Source organism: Mixophyes fleayi, chromosome 2, assembly GCF_038048845.1.
Source record: "Mixophyes fleayi isolate aMixFle1 chromosome 2, aMixFle1.hap1, whole genome shotgun sequence".
In the NCBI taxonomy this organism is placed as follows: Eukaryota; Metazoa; Chordata; class Amphibia; order Anura; family Limnodynastidae; genus Mixophyes; species Mixophyes fleayi.
Window position 1 is genome coordinate 328080099 of NC_134403.1, and position 12393 is coordinate 328092491.

Sequence of the window (12393 nt, forward strand, 5' to 3'; positions counted from 1 at the left end):
GCTTTGTATAGTCAAAAAGTGTGTCTAGCAATTTTGCTTTTCATCTTTTACATAAATCTTAATACACATTTGTATGCAACAAATTGTGTGCACTACAATAGACAAACTTGTCATATTGATTATACATAATCTAAGTAGATTGCTAATTTTGAGTTAGTCCACTGTTTTTTTGTTCTTTTTCTCCCGTGTATAATGATTATCCAAGAAACGCTGCTGCCTAAGGGCTCATACACACAGTCATTCTTAAAGAGAAGGAGTTAAGCACAATAGACGAAAGCTTAAAATTGTCCCGATGGTCACAGGGCATTCGAATTCCATTTACAGCCTGCCTGTAATCCATTCATAGAACTCTCAGTACACATCTCAGGGCATACCTGCAGCATGTGCTGAAACCAGGTCATGTATGTCCTGGGAAGTGTTTGGACACGAGATGCATTCTTCATAGGGTTCAGCAAATCCCATTTGATGTGTCGGTTAAGCTGAGACAAGGTTTCAGGGACACTAAAAAGGGCTGTCTCCATAAAGCTCCATATTATTATTTTTTTATAATTTTTTATTTTCAGTGGTCAATCAAGAAAATACAGACAGCAAAACGATAACACTGTGTAGCATACACAGTAAAATCACAACAGTTATTGTGGTGTATCGCATATTAGGAAACCTTTAGACAAAAACGACCGGTTTTTAAATTTTTTGAGTAATATAAAATGGGTGTAGGAACAGAATGGATTGTGGGGGAGGGGTGAGGGGGGTAGGACCACAAAGATAAGCACTGTAAGTATTTAGAGGGTAACTAGGGTGTGTTGAGCCTATAGCAGAGGGGGAGATATGTGTCGGGAAGAGTTAGGGTCATCGCACATGGGTCAGGTCGGAGGACGCGGAGCGTTGAGGGCGGAAGGTGTGTTCCATGGCTAGCCATGGAGCCCAGACTTGACTGAAGACGTGGCCTCTATTGTAGAGGTAGTACGTAATCTTCTCCATAGCAGCCACGTGACAAATCTGCCTCTTGAGAGTCAAAAGGGATGCAGTTGAGGTATTTTTCCAATTAAGGGCTATGAGTGATTTGGCTGCTGTCAGGATGTGGGCAGTTAATTTCTTGGAGAATTTGTCCAGGTCTTGGGCACCATATTATTTTTAACACACATTAAATGTTTCTGAATGCTGCAGTCACAATTTACACAAAGCAAAGTGAACACTTGTCAAGATGCCCATTTGCCTTTAATAGTGGATTTCTATGGTCCAGGAGACAAGTTGTACTATGCTACTGAATCATGCCACGCTCCTTTACTCTTTTCTATGAAATAATTTCTGTGCTATTTTTATAGACCTGAATATCATAACTCATAAATGTGTTGCTGTACTTGCCTCTAAGTGCTGGAGATTCAAAAACAAAGACCATAATTTGCTTCAATTGCAAACCAACAATATGACAGTAATGACCAATGAACCTATTTATTAACATGCAGCAAGAACATTGATCGTCAGGGGTCAAAATCAGTACATTCCCAATAGCTGTCAGCCTGCCAGAGGTCTTTCCCGTTCATTCACCTCCAGGGCGGGTCCCACACAATCCTCTCTAAGGCAGCATACTTGCCATTCTAGGAGGCAGCTCAGTGTAGAATGAAGCTTTGTGTTCTGAAATGTGAAGGAAGAAAAAGTGGCGTGAGAGGGTGTAAGGAAATCCCCACTAAAGAGGGAAGCTAAACAATATGCCTTAAAGATGTGACTCTAATCCACCCTTCTCTCCCCGGTGTAGTGTCTGCTACATATTCCTTTAGCTTTCTCTCTGATATTGGGTCACTTTCTGTGTCCTCTCCTCTTTCTGAACTTTCCCTTTCACTTCACACTATTGAAACAATGGTGCAAATTTAACCATTTGAAGTCTTTAAAACAGAATCCCACAGAACCTCTAAAATCCGATAAGTAAAGTCCTTTAGTGGTATCTCACTTAACTAAAGCTGGGTACACACTACAGAAATTTCGCCCAACTTTTTATGCCGAGCGATTTTACATGCGATCGATGTTCCGATCTCTCGGTCCATGGACTGCATACACACTAGCCTTGTTTAGGACGATAAAGGGAAGAGCGGTCGTCCCTTTAGCGACTTTTTACAGCCATGTTGTCGTGAGCAATGACTGTAATTTCGTACTCACTGTTGTAGATCGGTTGGAAGTTTATACACACTACACAGCGGAAACGAGATTGAAACGAAAATATTAAACGGTACGTCCAACCAAATGAGACGACAATCGTGCATTTGGAAAGACTTTCGACCATCGTGTCACTGCACACACTGACCCGACTTTTGAACGAGCGGTCGTATGTCGGCTGTTTGAGCCGATTATTGGACGAAAACAGTGTAGTGTGTACCCAGCTTAAATAGGAGATTCTGTTAGTTAAGTAGCTATATTCTATGCAAATTGGCTTCCCTGTGTAATGTCTCTTAATCTTTAAGTAATGCTTTTGTCTACAGTACAGTTCTAATTATTTAAGTTGTGCTCGTACATTACCTAAATAATCCCTCCTGCTGGATATGTAGAGTCCTTACTAAAAGAGAATATCAGTTCTACACATGTGCACATACATAAACTGATAATTATTAAAGAACATATAGATCAGTTCATTCTTGGATATTTCATTCTTTTCCACAGAAGCCCCAACCTTGTCTGTATCTCAATCAAACATTACAAATCAATGAAAAACTTGCATGTGCATAGATAGCAGAAAGTCTGGCACAACTAAATAACTCTGTGGAACAGAGAAGTCTACAAATAATAACACTATTATAGAACCAATAATTCTACCATGTTATATAACATATAATAACCAAAAGACTTAGGGGTATATTTACTAAACTGCGGTTTGAAAAAGTGGAGACGTTGCCTATAGCAACCAATCAGATTCTAGCTGTCATTTATTTAGTGCATTGTACAAAACGACAGCTGGAATCTGATTGGTTGCTATTGACAACATCTCCACTTTTTCAAACCCGCAGTTTAGTAAATATACCCTATGAAGTAAAACAATAATATAAAATAATTTTGGCACAGTTTTCCTTTGTTTGTGTAATTAAAAAATGCGGCTCATGGTAAGTTTGTTTTGAGGTATATAAAAAGAGCATTGGAAACACATGAAAAAAAGCTTTAAAAGCTTTTGAAAAATTCCATGTGCTTCCCGGCAACCATACAGCAGATATTTATGGCCATAGAAATATATTGCAAACTGCAAAAGCTCCCAGAGGAAAACTGAAGTTTTTTACGCAATGACCATTGCAGGTCCCGGAATTGAATGGCACCACTGGCATTTGGTGAAAATAAATGGCGTGCGAGGCAACTGGCGCCGAATTACGTTCCCCATAAGTGTTTTTATTTCTATTATAACAGCAATAAAGTGGATTCTAGAGTGAAATGTATACTACCAACCAACATCTCCTTAAAGTTCACCCACTTATGCAGAGAAGCAGTGATGTGTGTTTGTGGGAAGATGCGATGATCACAATAGGCTCTTCAAAAGCTTGATGTAGATACACTTTGTTGCTAAAGTGATGTTGAGATTTCCAGACGTTCATTTTACTTTGTGTCTATATTTGGGATAGGATATGAAATGTCGACACTGTTATAATGTCTACAGTCAAAATGTCTATATATTCATAGCGCCTACACATTCAAAATATTGATATGTAAACTGGGTACAGGGTTGTAATGTTGACATAAATAAACGGAAGTCAACCAAAAAATGGCAAAACATGTAGTACAAAAGCAAAAAACGAGTGATTCCCCCCCCCCCCCCCAAATAGCTTTGCCAACATTAGTGTTGCCAGACCAGCAAAATCGGGGGACAAAAAGTGCAAGGTCCCCCCCTAATTTTATTATTACCAGCACTAGGCCTGAGCTGGAGGCACTATAGCAGGGAACCCCCCTAATATGTATTTTTGGGAATTTAGACTGAATGTTTCAACTGGAAGGGGACTGGTGTGACTGATTATTACAAATTGCTCTATGATTGGCGATATATAAACGATTAATAACAATATCTTCATTGTATTTTAGTAAATGTTAATGCTTGTCGTAAAATATATCCATACAGGTCTATTTACTAACATTATTTTTTGCACTGTCAGCAGTGTTTTATAGGCTTTAGGAACACTGTTAAATATTAAAATGAACATCTGTTTGTCTTCCTATCTCTGTTAAACAAGCAGCAACCTACAACCCCACTACACAACTTAAAAACTGACAGCTGGATACAAACTTCCAGTTTACCAGTTAGTACCATCTCTGCTGTGTGATAACTATTGTTGCTCCAAACATATCTGTGTGTGCAGTAACCTTGAGAGAGTGACCTTCAGTGAATCAAGGAGCTTATTCCCCACTATCTTGGAATTATACCGTTATCTCAGTAGACCAATGACATTTAAAACGACAGTATATTTGTCAAAAATGAATGAGCCAAAAAATGTCCAAGGAAGGTTTCATAGGTTAAATTGAATCCCTAAATGTAATTAATCCTATGATTAGCTTTATCTATTGTGCATTAGACATTATTATGATACATTCAAGTTGAAGAATAACTGGTTGGGTTTAGCACAGAGTTTCTCAACTCCAGTCCTCAGGACCCACTAGCAGTACATGTTTTCCATATCTCCTTGCTGGAGCACAGGTGTATTCATTACTGACTGACACAGTGTAGCAGGTGGTATAATTATTTCACTGGTCACCTGGAAATCTTGTTAGTGGATCCTGAGGACCGGAGTTGAGAAACACTGGTTTAGCGAGATTGCAGCTAGCAATTTATATTGAGTTCATTGCGATATTGTTAGACACAATTACAGCTATAATTATTTTATTTATCCAGGTTCCTTTACTGACCACTGATCTGGAACATGATAGAGTTATAACATGTTAGGTTTTACATTCTGCCAGTGCTATTTTAGAAATGATTGGCTGTTTGCAAATGCTGCCCCATTGTTCATTGCACATTCATATGTTATACTTCTGTTTGTGTGTTTAAGCAAATTTATTTATTTTTGTTTTTTCACGTATGCAAAACAGGAGTTGTTTCTCTTTTTTTAGAGAGGTTTTTGAAATTTATTGATGCCTGGTAGCCAGGTCCGGATTAAGGGAATGGAGGCCCCCGGGCTAAGGGCGCCTCCATTCCCCCGTGAGGCCCCCATTGTGAGCCGCCCGCCGCCCCCATCCCCCGTGAGGGCCCCCCCCAAAGCGCTTACCTGTCAGCCCAGTCCTCCGTCCCCGGCGCGCTGTATGCTCCTTACTGAGGAGATCACGTGAGAGTTCACTCGCGAGATCTCCTCAGTAAGCAGAGTACTGAGCGCCGGGGGCGGAGGACTGGACTGACAGTGCCCCCGGACCGATCAATAATGCTGCTGCGGACTTTGAAGGGCCCCCTGGATGCCCGAGGCCCCTGGGCTATAGCCCAGTTAGACCTCGGGTTAATCCGGCCCTGCTAGTAGCAAATATATATATATTATGAAAACAAAGAAAATTGTTAGAAACATGGGTGTAAGTGTATGTGACATATGCCTGGCATAAACTGGGCAAATACCCTACTGGTGCAGACCTGCATGTATATTGCAGTTTTGCATATGCCCACAATTGTGATTTTGTTTTTAGTGAACACGCTTTGTGGCTGCATCAGGCCCTCAGTGTCTAAATGTAATCCTTCTGTTGATGCTGATTTCCCATCTACTGCATTTCCAACTTTTCCCTTTGGGGCTACTTCCACTCCTAGAAGATTAGCTTCGGCTTCTGTTATGTCATCTTCATCTTCATCCACTGACAAACACCTTAGGGTGCATTCACTGAAAGCTGTAAGGCAGAGGCAGTTTAAAACGTGGGGTTAAGAAGAAAAGGTGGCAGAGAGGGCATTTCCCTAATGGAACTGAGACTCAATAAGGTCTCCAAGAAAACGTTACAAAAAAAACTCCTCAAGTCCTCAGGTAAAACTAATAATGTGAGCAGAGGGTGGCAGTGGACAGCACAGTGGCTCAGTGGTTAGCACTTCTGCCTCACAGCACTGGGGTCATGAGTTTGATTCCCAAACCATGGCCTTATCTGTGTGTAGTTTGTATGTTCTCCCCGTGTTTGCGTGGGTTTCCTCCAGGTGCTCTGGTTTCCTCCCACATTCCAAAAAAAACATACTAGTAGGTTAATTGGCTGCTATCAAATTGACCCTAGTCTGTCTCTGTCTGTCTGTGTGTATGTGTATGTTAGGGAATTTAGACTGTAAGCTCCAATGGGGCAGGGACTGATGTGAATGAGTTCTCTGTACAGTGCTGCGGAATTAGTAGCGCTATATAAATAGCCGATGATGAAGTGATTAAGAATGTGCAATCCACTATCACTCAAACAGCAATGAGAGCAACAAAATAAATATAAACCATCAGGGGGCACCAGAATCTAAATAAAATTAATATATGAAAATATAATACCGTAGAATATGGCAGAGTTATACTCAAAACCACCTATGTTGCACATCTAAAATATTATATATTTATTAAAACATTACAGATTGATAAATACACCAAACAACACAATAAAAGATAACCAAAAATAATACAAAAAAATACTATTTCCCCTATAAACCAGGGGGTAAATATATCAAACTGGCAGTTTTCCGGCGGGTTTGAAAAGTGGAGATGTTGCCTATAGCAACCAATCAGATTCTAGCTTTCATTTTGTAGAATGTACTAAATAAATTATAGCTAGAATCTGGTTGGTTTTCAAACTCACCGAAAAACTCTCAGCTTGCTACATTTACCCCCAGATCATATTTGGCAGGAAGAGCCTGCGATGATGTCAAGTGTCACTAATTTAATGTATCCAGGTGAATTGCAGGATCATGACCACCTCACCATCCTTCCACAATCTTTGTGGCTGGACGGCCTACTGAAGTGGTAAGAATGCAGCCGCACATCCAGATCAAGGTGGACACCACTGATCAGCTTCCAAAACTACAATAGCCATTGCCAAAAGCTCAAGAAGAGGGTATTGGTTCAGTAATTATAGAACTATTTTTCAAACTTCCAGTTCGATAAGTCATATACACCTGGTAAAGAAACACCTACTGGTAAGAACACTTACTGGTTTGTGCAGGATATAAGGGACGTAAATAGTAGTTTATTATTAATTTCCCTATTGCCCATAGTAACCTTAAGGTTATGTTACTGCATGATGTTGTATATGACACTTATATTATAGAAGCAACCAGCTTGCCAAACAACTTCTGCAAGAGGGAATTTTCCTTGTTCTCTTTTCTATATTTGTGGCACAGGAGTGCAGTAAGGTTTATAACAGATCATTTCGCCAAAACTAGCCTCAGAGCACGGGAAAGTCCCCGGATATAAATAAATATTATTTTATTGCCGTTCAGAGATCATCTGTGGCAGAGCTTTCTGCTGAGCTAGCACTGTGTCATCCTATTTATTTTGTTTGTTTTTTGCCTAGTATGTGGCCCAGAAGTTGACTGACAACATGCCAAGGCGAATTTTAGAGGTCTTCAAAAAGAAGGGTCAACACCGCAAATATTGACTCCTTGCATAAACTTAATGTAATTGTCAATAAAAGCCTTTGACACTAACGAAATGCTTGTAATATTACTTCAGTATACCATGCAACATCTGACAAAAAGGTCTAAAAACACTGAAGCAGCAAAGTTTGTGAAAACCAATACTTGTGTCAGTCTCAAAACTTTTGGCCATGACCGTAGTGCTGGTATTGGCAATTTTGGGGGGACCCCACACTTTATCTTCCTCCAGTTTTTTCAGATGCCAGCCTAGGCCATACAATACTTAAAGGCAATGTACCAGCAATCCCAAAACAAAGCACACTGCTTAGTATACCACAGTCAAGGCAATACAGATTATTTAGGCTTAGCAAAATGATGCTTGCAGAATGCAGGATGCCTGCTCTTCTGGTCCATTGGTCACTGGGATCCTTGCAAACTGTTTGTTATAGAGTTCCACATTGTTCTTTCAACAGTCCGGGGCTCTTATAAAAATGTGCTGCAGCATAACTTCTCTTACAAAATTTGTTACCATAAGGTAAGTTCTACAGAGAGCAAATTGTCATAATCGCTGAGACTCCGCAGTACGAACACAGCTCAGAAACATTGCAGAGGGCACTAGTTAGGTAACTGGTGAGCGTGGACAGAAAACACAAAAGGGAGAGAAAAGTTAATTGGCCGAACTAAAGAAGGGAGTAACAGCTATATGGAAAAGAAGGGTGTAGGCAGAGGATAAACACAAAATATGAGGCAAAAATGTCAGATAAGCCATGTGAAACACAAAGGCACAGACAGACATAACCAGTGACCTGCAGAAGGAAAATAAAAAAACCAGGGAGTACAAGGAGACATGAAAGTTGCAGCAAAGTGACAGATAAGACATGGGATAGACTGTAGAATGGACAGACATGGTGAAGGGTACAAATAGATAGACAAGTGGGGTAGTCTGGGAGCACAGTAGCCCTGAGAGTGAAGCAGGGTCACATGGAAGAAACAAGAACACCGACAGACATGATGTAAACGTTGGATGATTGGGGACAAAGGAAAGGGTAAGGAAGATAAAAGTGTGGAGGGGGCAAAGTATTGTATGTTGGTCAATGGAATGTTTCTGGTATTTTAGAGATTACTAGAATGCACTGTATTGTTTAGAGGTCAGTAGTAGGTTCTTAGCATTGTATATCAATTACAAGCAGGGCGTGGCGTTCAGCAAAACAGCGTCCTGATACTTGATTGTACAGAGTGTGACAGTATGGAATTACTCTGCCACCCTGCTCTACCATGCTTTACAAGGTATCACTGGTTTACAGCTACTAGTTATCACTGTCTGCTGCTATTGGTGTCAGTGGACCAATCCTGCTACTCACAGACTGAGTGCTAACTGCACCCCAGCATGATGTACCCAGTTGTAGGAGGGTAGTGACTCCTTCACAGACTCCTAGAATTACTCATGCTTCTTGGGCAATATGTAGCTACTGCAGCACCTATTTGCTGGTTGCTCTTGCTGAATCCTTCCTGGCTGCCTACTTTGCATCAGGACTGCTGAGTAGTTAACAGAGTGTTAAATCAGGACTCTGCTCTCAATGTAATATAGCCAAGGCATGGATTATCTTGTAAGCTTTAATCACTTGGTCAAAGGAACAAAGGATTATTATTAACTTTTTTATAAGGCACCAAAGAAGGTCCATGAAATTTACAGTAGTATACAATAGACATTATTAAACTAAACATAATTATACAAAGACCAGACATCTAATTAAGAGTTTACACACAGATAACTTTGTAATGCAGATCAAGTTATTTATGGAGAGTGGGCCTGATTCATTAAGGTTCTTAAATTAAGAAGTTTCTTATTTAAGTCTCCTGGACAAAACCATGATGCAATGCAAGGGGTGCAAATTAGTTTTCTGTTTTGCACATACCGTATTTGCCGGCGTATAAGACGACTTTTTGGACCTGAAAAACATGCCTCCAAGTGGGGTGGTCGTCTTATACGCCGGGTGCCAAACTCAGGGGTCTCAGGGGTGCCGCGGGCCAGCCATAAAAAAAAAAAACAGAAACACTTACCAATCGCGTGGCACCGGGACCCAGCATCCTCCTCTCTCACGCAGCCTGTCATCAGTGACAGGCTGCGTGAGAGAGGAGGATGCTGGGTCCCGGCGCCGCGCGGATTGGTAAGTGTTTCTGTTTTTCTTTTTTTTTATGGCTGGGGCGCGGCAGAGGGGGCAAAGTGAGAGAGGGAGAGAGGGACAGATGAGAGTGACAGGAGGGGGACAGAGGAGAGTGACAGCAGAAGAAGGTAAGTGTTATTAGTATGTGTTATGTTATGTTTGTTTTATGTTATGTCATGTCAATGCAGAAGGTGTGATCAGCATATATGAGTGTGTGTGTGTGTGTGTGTGGGGGCCAGTGACTTCATGCAGTGTGTGTGTGGGGGCCAGTGACTTAATGCAGTGTGTGTGGGGGCCAGTGACTTCATGCAGTGTGTGTGTGGGGGCCAGTGACTTAATGCAGTGTGTGTGTGGGGGCCAGTGACTTAATGCAGTGTGTGTGGGGGCCAGTGATTTAATGCAGTGTGTGTGTGGGGGCCAGTGACTTCATGCAGTGTGTGTGTGGGGGCCAGTGACTTAATGCAGTGTGTGTGTGGGGGCCAGTGACTTCATGCAGTGTGTGTGTGGGGGCCAGTGACTTCATGCAGTGTGTGTGGGGGCCAGTGATTTAATACAGCGTGTGTGGGGGCCAGTGATTTAATACAGCGTGTGTGGGGGCCAGTGATTTAATACAGTGTGTGTGTGGAAGGTGTGCGGAAGAGGGGGTAGTCTTATACGGCGAGTATATAACAAACTCTATAATTTTGAGTGGAAATGTTGGGGGTCGTCTTATACGCCCAGTCGTCTTATACGCCGGCAAATACGGTAAGTTAAATACTGACTGTTTTTTCATGTAGCACACAAATATCAACTTTAAATTTCAGTGTACAAATAATCTATCAAGTATTTGTGTGCTACATGAAAAAACAGTCAGTATTTAACTTATGTGCAAAACAGAAAACTAATTTGCACCCCTTGCATTATAACATGGTTTTGTCCAGGAGACTTAAATAAGAAACATCTTAATTTAAGATCCTTAATGAATCAGGCCCAGTGAGTGAGAGTGATGGTAAAGTCCAATGTGAAGTAAGCCTCAGCTCAAGAAAACAGGGCTAGGGAAGCAGAACTAGAGGTAGAGATGTAATAGTATAAGAGGAACACAAGGAAAAGCTTACATCCTATAGGGAAAGGGAAGACACAAAAAGGGTGGTCCCGAGTGGAAGAGATAGCAGAGACAAAGGAGTTAGGTGGAGGGCTGATGTGTTGAATAAAGAATGTTTTACAGGCACACTTGGAGCCGCATAGAGTAGAGGCTACCCTGATAGGGTGTGGGAGATCATTACACAGATGAGGAGCAGCCCGGGTGAAGACGTGGAGGTTGGAGTGAAAGAGGAAATCAGTGTGGTAGTGAGGTAGCAGACATTGGCAGAATAGGAGAGGGAGGATGGATTGGCTGAGAAGTTAAATTAAATTCTATAGGCCATGGGGAGCAAACATAGCGACTGGCAGAGATGGACAGAAGAGACTGAGAGGTGGGAGAGGAAACATGTATGTGTCCTAAGGCTTTGCACACATATGTTTTTGCCTGTGGTCTTTTCATGAATAATCCTTGTTACTTAATCCTTGTTACTGCTGTCTTCTCCTTTGAAATCAAAAAAGGACCTGCGCTCAACTCCAAACGGCAAGAGCAGCAATAATTCAGGAATCCCTTCCTGTGTACCAAGCAATGTATAATAAATTAATGCGCTCAAATTGCATAGAACATACCTATAATATAAATGGAAACTATTTGTAGAATTAGATAGTTAACATGAAATAGTGCAGAATGGTAAAAACAGTGAATTTAATTAGCATAAATAAACAATTCCAGAAAAAAGGGGGAATGAGTATTTCCAACGATAATTGGATTTTGATACATGAGTACATACATGAAATGAAAATAGAAATAACAATAAGATTAAAATAAAATAAAAATAAAATTAAAAATAAAAAAATATAAAAAATAAAATAAAATAAACTAAAATTAAAATAAAAGTGAAAAAATCCGGAAAATGCAAAAATGCAGTCCAAATAGAAGCACTCATGAAAGTCCTGATGAAAAATGACTAAAAAAATGACCTAATAAAGCAAACAGCAATAATCCCAAATTGGGATACAAAAACTGTCCAGATACCTGATGTGTGCTGCGGTCATGCGGCAAATATCACTATGGTAGACAGGATGAAAACAGGAAGGCTAGCGGTGGAGCTCACGGGAACCGATATTGACTGTGTCCCTAGCGATGCTGCAGTATGATGATGGAGAGCCTGGCGTGCGTTCCACAGTGGAACGCATGGACCGGATATCCTGTGACGTCACGAAAGTGGGCGTGTCTTCTCCTTTGACCTATATGACCTTTGTCCTTAAAAAAAGGGACAATAGGCAAATGCCTTAACGTGTCGATCAAATGCAATTGGCATGTACTCAATTTGTTTCTAACATATATTTGTTGAGGCATTTATTCTCTTGTAGTTTATTAAGTCAAAAAACATAGTGGTAGGTTAATTGGCTAGTTTCAGGGTGGCTGGGTCTGATGTGAATGATTTTATATACTCCATGATGTGCTGCATAATATGATGGAGCTATATAAATAACTGGTAATAAATAATAAAAAGGTAGAAGAAGGTAAAGCCAGAACAAAACATTACTACATGTAAGTATATAAAGTTCAGTACAGCGGTGAAGAGTTTTCTGCACTTTGCTGATGGGTCTATGGGCTTCTGGCAGTGACCCAGCGTACCACTA